The sequence below is a fragment of the Colobus angolensis genome, unplaced genomic scaffold (assembly GCF_000951035.1).
Source record: "Colobus angolensis palliatus isolate OR3802 unplaced genomic scaffold, Cang.pa_1.0 Scaffold140, whole genome shotgun sequence".
Classification (NCBI taxonomy): Eukaryota; Metazoa; Chordata; class Mammalia; order Primates; family Cercopithecidae; genus Colobus; species Colobus angolensis.
In genome coordinates this window covers 5,902,548-5,912,822 of record NW_012114489.1, presented here as the reverse complement: position 1 = coordinate 5,912,822, position 10,275 = coordinate 5,902,548, and positions in this window count along the sequence as shown.

The following is a 10,275-nucleotide window of genomic DNA, read 5'->3' as shown; positions in this document are numbered from 1 at the left end:
GCATTATGACCATGGGGTCTCTTCACTGGCCAAATGTAGACATTAGGAACTTTCTGTTCTAAAGGATCTACTTTCAATAGAGAAGCCACAGGTGTACACAGTTTTTTGAGACCCAGATCTCTTGACTTTATCTAACATTGCATTGTATTGTGCAGTGAAATTCATTTTAATTGTGATCTCATTTGTTCCACCAAATATGTTATATGCATGTTCTAATACTACTGCTTTGTGCGGCAAGGTTTTTGATTTTGCTACAGTGATTTATACACCACTTTTCAGAAGTCATTTATTCATTTGGATCGGGTGTGGTTTTTCCTTTGGATTTTCTAAAATGATCACATTTTCATCAAATAATTTCTATTTTTATTAAATATTTCCAAGTTACATTTGTTTTTATAGTCTTATCCTCTGGCCATGTATTCAGCATACATTTATGTCTGGTTCCTTGCTTTAATGAGAATGCGTCCAACATTTAGCATTTCACATTTAAGTTTGCCATAGGTTTTAGGAAATGAAAATTATCTTCTGATGTTAGTTTGTGGAATGTTATCAGGCATTTGTGTTGAACTTTTGTTTTGAAAAATTTTTCTGTACCTCAGTACATGATCAAATGCCCATTAAAAAAAATCTAGTGGCCGAGCACAGCTACTCGGGAGGCTGACACATGACGATTGCTGGAGCCCAAGAGATCGACACCATCCTGGGCAACATAGTGGGAGTCAGTCACTATAAAAAATTAAAAAAAAAAATTAGACGGGCAAGGTGGCATGCACCTGTAGTCCCAGCCACTCTGGAGGCTGAAGCCCAAGGATCTCTTGAGTCTAAGGAGGTCGAGGTTGCTCCAGTCTGGGCGACAGAGCAAGACCCATCTCAAAATAAAATAAAATAAAATAAAAAATAAAATAAAATAAAATAAAATAATAATCTAATCTGTTAGTGTGGGAATATTTTAGGCAGTTTTTCCTAATGTTGTATTTTCTTTACATTTCATGGATGCAGACTTTTTTTTTTCCATTGAATTAACTGCAATATTGGACCTGCTATGTGTTTATTGAGGATCTTTGCCTCTGTATGGGGTGGACTTGGCTCAATTGTTCCCCTCCCCCACCCAGGGTATCCTCAGCTGTCTTTTTGTTTTTTTGTTTTTTGGTTTTTTTTAATCAAAGAAAGCTAGCCTGGGAAAATGAGTTGAACATCATAAGATGGTGGTTATTTTTGTGTTTACATAAGATGGTCAGTTTTTCACTGATTATTTGGTAGAACTGGTCCCAAAATGCCTGGTCCCAAAACATTTGAGGGTGGCTCGATCTTTGATCAGTTTCATTTTGCATTTCTCAATTACAGATTTTTATTTCTATTTGGATTAATTGGGCCATTCGTATTTTCCTAAATAATGGTCTGTTTTCATTTGGGGTTTCAAATTTAATGGTTATATATATTCTTTTTATTGTAGAAATTCTCAAATATATTCAACTGTAGAGAGAATATACCTGGAACTCAGAATCATCAACACATGTCCAATCTGGCTTCATCTATACTCACACAAAACACCATGTCTGGAATAATGTGAAACAAATCCCAGACATCACATCATTTTATCTTTAAATATTTCAGTATGTGTTTTTAAAGGCAGAAGTATCAACCGATAACACTATCCCACCTTAAAAAGTTAACTCCTTCATGTAATTAACTGTCCAGTTATTTTCACATTTACCCACTGACATCATTTAAGTGTGTTCTTTCTTGAACCCAGGTTCAAATAAATCTAATCATTATCATTGCATTTTATGATCATTAATTTATACATTCTTCCCCCCAACACACATACATTACTTCTTTATCCCTGCAATCTTGGTTTTTACAAAAAAAACAGATCTTATGCTCTGTTCAGTTTCACATGGTCTAGCTTTTGCTTTGTGCAACATTAATGTCATTCTTCTCTGTATTTCTTTGAATTGGTAGAGGTTTTATCATATTAAAATTTAATTTTTATTCTCTCTCTTGTTTTATTTGGAAAGATCACTTCACAGGTGATGTGAACTTTCATTACAAGGAAGTAACTTCCATTATGTGGGAGACCGAATATTTGTCTCCCTTTTTGTTGATGTTGGCAGTCTTTGGAAGATTAGTATATTTATCCACTAATTAATTAGGGGTTGCAAAATGTTAATTTTTCTAATTCTACCATTCCTTCTGATTTCATTAGATGAAATCATCTTTATGTAGAAATCATCCCTTGTCTATCATTTGTTAATATTTACAGTGTTCTCTTATGGTATTCAAGTTCCTTCTGCACCTATATTTTGTACAATATTTAAAAAATACTATCACTTAGTTTTCTTTTGTAATGAAGATGCCTATAAAATTGTCTCCTATATAAATCTTTTAAAAGAATAGGCTTTTGTTAGTAGGCTCCACTGTCTTAATTAACCATTTCTGCATTTATCTTAGTTATTTCCTATGTTTTATTTCTTTGGGTAAAATATGGTTTTATTTCTCTAGCTTCTTGAAGTTTTGCATGTTTACAATAATTCTGTTTTTTTCTAATCAATTTATTTAAGGCTGTAAATATCCCTTTGTGTACCACCTTATTCGTTTCCCACAGGTAATGCTATAGAGTTTTATGTGCAGTGCTTGACTATTTTACAAGCTGAATATATCTCTGTATTCCTTATGCTCTTAGAATTTTTTGAATATGTGTGTGCAAATGCTGGTGAGTGCAAAAATTATTTTGGGGAATGATGTGAAGAAGAGAGACATAGTTATTTAGAGGAGGTTTCAGTCTCCCAGGGGTGTTTTGTTTTGGTTACATATAATATAAAAGACTTGAACACATTTTACTGCTAGTGACTCAGTTGAGTCGTTCCTATGAATGAAATGGTCTCACATTAGAAAAATCAATCAGTGTAATTAGCTAAGTATAACTGTTAAAGATTATCCAGGAAAACAGAAATTACTTTAAATACATAAGTCAGGTTGAATATGATGCACGAAATTGGTTACTCAAGTGATGGAGAAGCCAAACAGGGGAGAGGTGAGCAAGCCAATATTTGGCAGCTTAAGAAATTTTCTTCAGTCTCTAGGGTAGAAACAAATAAAGGAGATAATGTTAATGGAGCCTTGGAGTTGGGGTCAACAGGATCTGGAACTAAGGTGGATAAGTATGATGAGGGTGAGAGCCATGGAGAAGACAGTTGAAGGCAACTGATGCAGAGAGAGAAAATAAAAAATAAATTTTAGCTGCTTCTGTCCTCCTGTACTGTACTAACCTCCTGCTGGTGCCTTATGTTGCCTGAACCATGATGGCAGCCAAATGTTTGAGAACATAGGAATTGCAGCCTGCAATCATCTCCTGAACACTGGAGAACAGAGCAAGGAAAGAGTGAGAAATGGATCTGAGGCCAATCAGATCAAGGACTGGCATATTGCTTTGACATATTGTGAAAAAAATCATACCTAAATTGATACAGAAAAGTATTTTGTAAAAATCAGCATTAATTCATGATAAAAAGATATGTTATCAAAGTGGATAAAGGATATCTACCAACATCTATAGCAAATATTATACTTAGTAGAAAAACATTGGCTATTGGAAAATAGATAAGAATAGCTGCTATCACTCTTTTTATTCCAGATTATAATAGGGGTTCCTGCCAATGCAGTAATGGGAAACAGATGAAAAAAAGGATTGGAAAATAAGATGATTTAGATGTCAGTTCTCAAATTATCTTTAATCAAAATCCCAGAAGGATTTTTGTAGAAGTTAATACACTGACTGTAAAGTTAATATGGACATGTAATCGACCAAGAATAGCCAAAACGACTTTGCAAAACAAGAGCAAAATAAGAGGACTAATACTACCCAATCTCAAGACTTATTATAAAATTAATCATGATAGTGTGGCATTTTTGTAAAGACAGGCAAATAGATCAGCGAAACAGAATAGAAATACCAAAATGTCAAAACTTACCAACTGTATGCAGTTTATTGTATTCCAATTGCATCTTTAAAAAGCCATTACAAATTCTGGAACAAGCAAATCTAATGTACAGTTGAAATCAAAACTGTAGAGGAGGGGTGATGTGGAGGTGTTCTATTGTGAAAGACGTGATTGATCTTTATGATGCACTAAAAGTTTACTCTATATTTTGATTGGGGATTGGTTACACAGATGTATGCATATGTACATTTAGGTTCTGGCATATGTCCTATTAATACTATTTCATAATAATAATAATACACATATTGTATCAGAATAGAACCACAAAGAACTTTAAGGAAAACAAATATCCAATAAGCTATATATAGGTTATGCTTAATTAGCCACTTTATTTAATTTGTTAATAAGCATAGGTCAAATATTACTTAATTATTTTTAGCTTTGTAGATGCCCAATATTTGAGTAATTTCACTAGATTTTCAATTTCCTATAACTGTGATAGTATTGTATATCATTCAACTGATTTTTGAAATCTCAGACGTTTTAAGACTCACTTTATTGCTTAGTCTACAATTGATTCCTAATATTTTTGGTCATAATTAACCAAATTCCAAATTTCACAATAACAAAAATAACAAGGTGATGGTGCTTTGTAATTAATGCTAAGTAAGTTCTAGGTGAGTAACTTTTTGAGGCCAGAACTATTATAAGACAATCATATAGGTGGCATAACCATGTAATGTTACTAATAAACATCCATTCATATACCATAATGGGGCCGGGAACGGTGGCTCACACCTGTAATCCTAGCACTTTGGGAGGCTGAGGCGGGTGGGTCACAATGTCAGGAGTTCAAGACCAGCCTGGCCAAGACGGTCAAGCCCTGTCTGTACTGAAAATACAAAAATTAGCGGGTCATGGTGGCGGGTGCCTGTAATCCCAGCTACTCAAGAGGCTGAGGCAGAGAATTACTTGAACCCGGGAGGCGGAGGTTGTAGTGAGCCGAGATTGCGCCGCTGCACTCCAGCCTGGGCGACAGAGCGAGACTCCATCTCAAAACAAAACAAAACAAACAAACAAATAAAAAAAAAAGAACAAAAAAAACCCATAATGGAAGCCTATTACTGAATAACTACCACAAAAGTATAAGAAATATTCAATACGTTATTTTAAACAAAAATAATAATTAACTTGTCATGAATAAACACATTTCTGTGAGCTAAAATAATTATACACAGCACTTACAAGGCATAAGCCCCAAAGAGAGTGAGATATAGTATGTGACCCATGTATATATTGGCTAGGCCTTGCTTAGAAGGATTAGCTTTTTGGCTGTTCATATCACATATAAGTGATACTTTGCTCAAAATGGGCTATTCCTCTTTGAGAATGGCAACTAGATTGATAGCTGTGCTTTACTGTGCTTTACCTATGTATTTGATGTGGTTATTCTCATATAAATCATATTTTGATATTCACATTGATTTTACAATCACAAACCAGCTATTAAGATCTAAGATTATTTTGGCAAGTAATTCATGCAGAAGGCATCCATCCTTTTACTCACTCTCTGATACTTCCACCATTCCTGAAATCCTTATCTAATCAGTGACTTTATGGACACTACTTCATTGACAGTGTTTCATGCCCTGATATTTACCACCTCCTTAATCTTTGTCCCATTATTTAAGCTTTAACCAATTACTGACCCAGTTTCTATATGTTTCCAAGAATTAGACTTGGGGATGAGTTGAGATATTTAGCAGTATAGAATTAGTTTTAAAAAGAAAGTAAATACTTTCATCATCTATAACTTAGATATTCCAATCATCAACATTTTTGTTTTAATTTTTAACATCCATATTATTTTAGCATACTGCCTAGAAATTAAGTGCAAATGTTAGTTTTGCCTTTTCTGTGAATTTCTAGGTCTGAGAACAGGAGTAATACAAGAGGAAGCAAGGACATCAAACATCCTCAAACTAATAATCCTGTGGGGGAATGCCCAAACATTTCTTTTCTCATGTCTACTTATGTCTGGGTTTTTAGGGTCTAGTCCTAAGCGTGGAGTGATGCTGAGACCAAATCTGAAGGACGTTTAACAGTATTCATAGTCTACTGAGGTAGAAAAGTTTCTTAAAGGTTAAAAAATATAATCCAATTTTATCTTCCAAGATTACCATAAAGACATCAAGTGTAACTGCATAAAAATGATTGACTAAAACTATACCTGTTCTTCAGGCAAGTCCTTGTTCTTTGGTGATAGAAACAAATCTGTCAGCTTGCCCAGAGCTCTAACTCCACCAGCATCAGTATTCTGATTAACATTGGGGCCAGCAAGTTAATCCTGATGTTATTGAAATACAGAGAGATTGAAATACTAGCAAGCATTATGGTAGTAGATAACTGTGACATGGAATTAGTAAAACTACTTCCCATGTGTATGCAGAACTCAACGATAATATTTGCAGTACCACACAGGCATGTAAAACTGCACGTCCTCTCTTACAAGAGTAAATGTTTGAAATTGTGCAGTACCTGAAATTAAAAAACAAAATCATGGAGAAGAGAGTAGGACAAGAACCTATGACAGAAAGTCATGCAGATTTTCAGTAGTTAAGTACCTTTGTATTCCCCCTATATTCTTGAATATAATCCTATGAAAAAGTTGCATGCAATTACCTTAGAGAATTTCGTAAAATAATCAATGCAAATTGTAAGTAGAATGAATTGTTCCCTACCTTTCTTAATTGTCTATGTTACTTACTCATAGAAGAAAGAAGACAAAAATTTATATAAGTAATTAACAAAGGAACTTAGAGTGATATGGATTAAATATTCACATATATTTCTCCAACTGTATATTTATATATACAATTTAAATATTATACATAGTATAATAATTTATTATAAATAGACTATTTTTAACATTCTGACATTTATTTAAAGTAAAAATGAACATAAATAAGTAAAAATAATATATGTAACAATATAGAATTTATGTATGTATGTATGTATGTATTTATTTATTTATTTATTACAGACAAGGTCTTGCTCTGTTGCCTAGGCTGGAGCTCAGTAGGAAAATCATAGCTCACTGGAATCATAGCCCACTGCTGGGCTCAAGTGATCATCCTGCCTCAGCCTCCTGAGTAGCTAGGATAACAGGTGTGTGTCACCACACCCAGCTAATTAAAAAAACAGTTTTTGTAAAGATGAGGTGTCGCTATGTTGCCCAGGCTTTTCTGGAACGCCTGGTCTCAAGGAATTCTCCTGCCTCAGCCTCCTAAAGTGGTAGGATTACAAGCATGAGCCAGTGTACTGGGTCTAGAATTTACTTTTATCATGATTTCTTAACCTCAGTGAGCTTGGTGTTCTGTTAAAATGCAGTACTATAAGCAGACACGTTAAAATAGTTGTAAATTCACTTTGATAAATAACTGATGTCAAAACTGTATTCCTTGTTTTACTTCTACTCCTCACTGTATTACATATATCAAATTTTAATGGGCTATTTTAAGCCAGTTAATTGGCTTGAAGTTTGAACTGGTAATACACATTGTTCATCATAAGGCAAAACAGGAGAAAAATGAAAAAATGAAAAAAATTTAAACGTTATCTATGTTTACATCTCCTAAAGTCTATTAATAGGTTTTCGTTTACAAACAGGAAAAACAGAGATATGTGGTTGCTGTCAAGAACTGTAAAGAGTCTGAGACTTTGCCCTTCTTGCCAACTAACAAGTTAGCTTGCCACTGTTTCATTTATGCTGGCAGAAGACACAAAGCTCTTGGGTAAGAGACAAAAAAACTATTAACCATAGCAGTAGTACTAGCATTTTCTTCCACTGATCCCTTAACCCACAGTTCCCACAGGGTATCAGCATTTTTCAGAGTATCAGCATTTTCTTCTACTGATTCCTCAATCCATAGTTCCCACAGAGTGATGTGAAAAGGTCTGGGTGACACAGGCACATGCGGTGGATTGCATTACAGGAGAGGAATCCTGAGCCTAGGAAACCTGATTTTGCATAATGGGCAGCAAATGTAGCTTCCCTGTGATCTGGAGATTGTTATATGTATTTTCAAGGCTGTTCTCTACACAAACTTCCTCGAAAAGATAGTCTAGAACAAAGGGCAACTAGTGTCTCACAAGACGTGCAGAAATGCAAGTGACCCATAGAGAATTGTCTCCCAACAGTGGCATATTTAATAGTGTGGCTGATTTTCTCCTTCTTTCACTTAAACTTTTGGTAATATAAATGGATTTACTTGGAGGGGGGGAACACCTCTCCAAAGACGATTGTCTCACCTAATTCGTTTTCTAAGCATCCACATGAATATCATATGTTTGGGAGAAAAGAAACAGTAGGACATCAGTTAAAATTCACATAAAGAAATTGGTTTGAATTATGATATGTTTAAGTGACAAGTTGCAAAATGCATTTACTATTGTAAAGCTTATTTCAGATGAGTTTCTTCAACAGAAAGTTATAGTTTAAGCAAATTGTAATAAGGTCCCTTTTTTCCATTTTATATATAAAATAAAATATTTTGTTAAAATATGAGTCACTAAATGAAATGAATTGAAGCTATAAAGGACAGATAGGTGAATATAATGGAAGTCGTAGGGTTGGGAAAACTCTTCATCTTACATTTTACATACAATTATCATTAGTGTGTGACAGGTAGATGTTCTTAATTGTTCTTACCTCAAGGTTTTAAAATTCTCAATGGCACAATAGTAAGCATTCATTCTCCTCCACAATGAAATATATTGCATGGTTTCTAATATTCTACGAAAAAGTGATCAATTAGGTGTCATGATACGTGACTCCTTACCAGTTTTCTAATGGGAGTAACTTCTGGTTACAGGGAGATTTTTGAGGCGTTAAATATAAAATTTTATGTAAAGATTTAAAGATTTACAATTTAACATTGTAAGCATTGTGATAACCTCCTTACAAAAAAAATCTGAGTGGTCCTCATTACTTAGGATTTAAAAGAAAATTTCTCTATTTGTATGTTTGAATCCACTAGTGACTTTCACAGATAAAATTTCTTGTTATGGAGGTTGAGGGGGTGCTTCTGGAGCAAATAGTCATCAGATCAACTCAAATCACAGATATACACAAAACTGCTAAAAAATCTTCTGGTTATTATGTCACTTATCAGAATGTGTTGAAGCTATGTTTCAAAACCAAATATAGTAACATTAAAACTGCCTATAAAATTGTCCACAACATATCAGCTCTGCTTCTAAAAATTCAAAAGAGCATAAAAATAAACACTGCATATACCATGTTAGGTTGAAGATCCCTTATGATTACTTTTTATTTCTTGCTGCAAGTGTGTAAACATGCCAATAATTACTGAACTAAATGAAAAAAAAATCTTTCTTATGAACTGACCATGATCAAACAAATACAAAAGTCTACATTTTTAAAATATCAAATCAAATTTCTTTTTAACACTGACATAAAAACAGGCAGTGACTAGAGTTGCATCAGTCCTTCCCAACTGTCTCAAAAAATATGTGCACTGTTACAATAAAAACAGTTCACCAGCTGTTTATGTAAAAATTATTTGATGAAAAACAAGCATGGCCATATGGTGCACTAGCTCTGCTGTGGGAGCATGAAGAATAATTTTGTAGGCTGTAGTACATAATGGTCATGCTAAGTAGGGTGTCAACTATTGCAGGCACATTACATTAATAGTTAATCTGTCCTTTTATCCTCTAAGTACTTACATTTCTTAATAGCTTGTAGTTTGGAAACAAGTTAACAACTCACTGATTAAGAATTAAAATTTTGGAGTTCGTGACCAGCCTGACCAACTTGGTGAAACCCCGTCTCTACTAAAAACACAAAAATTAGCCGGGCGTTTTGGCGCATGCCTGTAATCCCAGCTACTTACGAGGCTGAAGCAGGAGAATCACTTGAACCCGGGAGGCTGAGGTTGCAGTGAGCGTGAGCTGAGATTGAACCATTGCACTCCAGCCTGGGTGATGGAGCAAGACTCCGTCTCAAAAATAAATAAAATAAAATAAAATAAAATATTGGAAATGACAAAATATTTGATGTAATGTTGACATACATAGTATTCATTTGTTAATTAAATACATTGTTTAAATCATACATTAATTGAATGATATGAATGTGATAGGACAGCTGGTTCTCATTTCTGATGAGAAGTTCCAAAAATATGAAGGTACTACTCCACTGATTTAGAAGAAAAAAAAACCTAGTTAGAAGAGGCACTTCTTGTAAGAGCCAAATCAGCATACACACTTGCATTCCTAGAGTGTTAAGAATTGTACCTTACGCACCTGT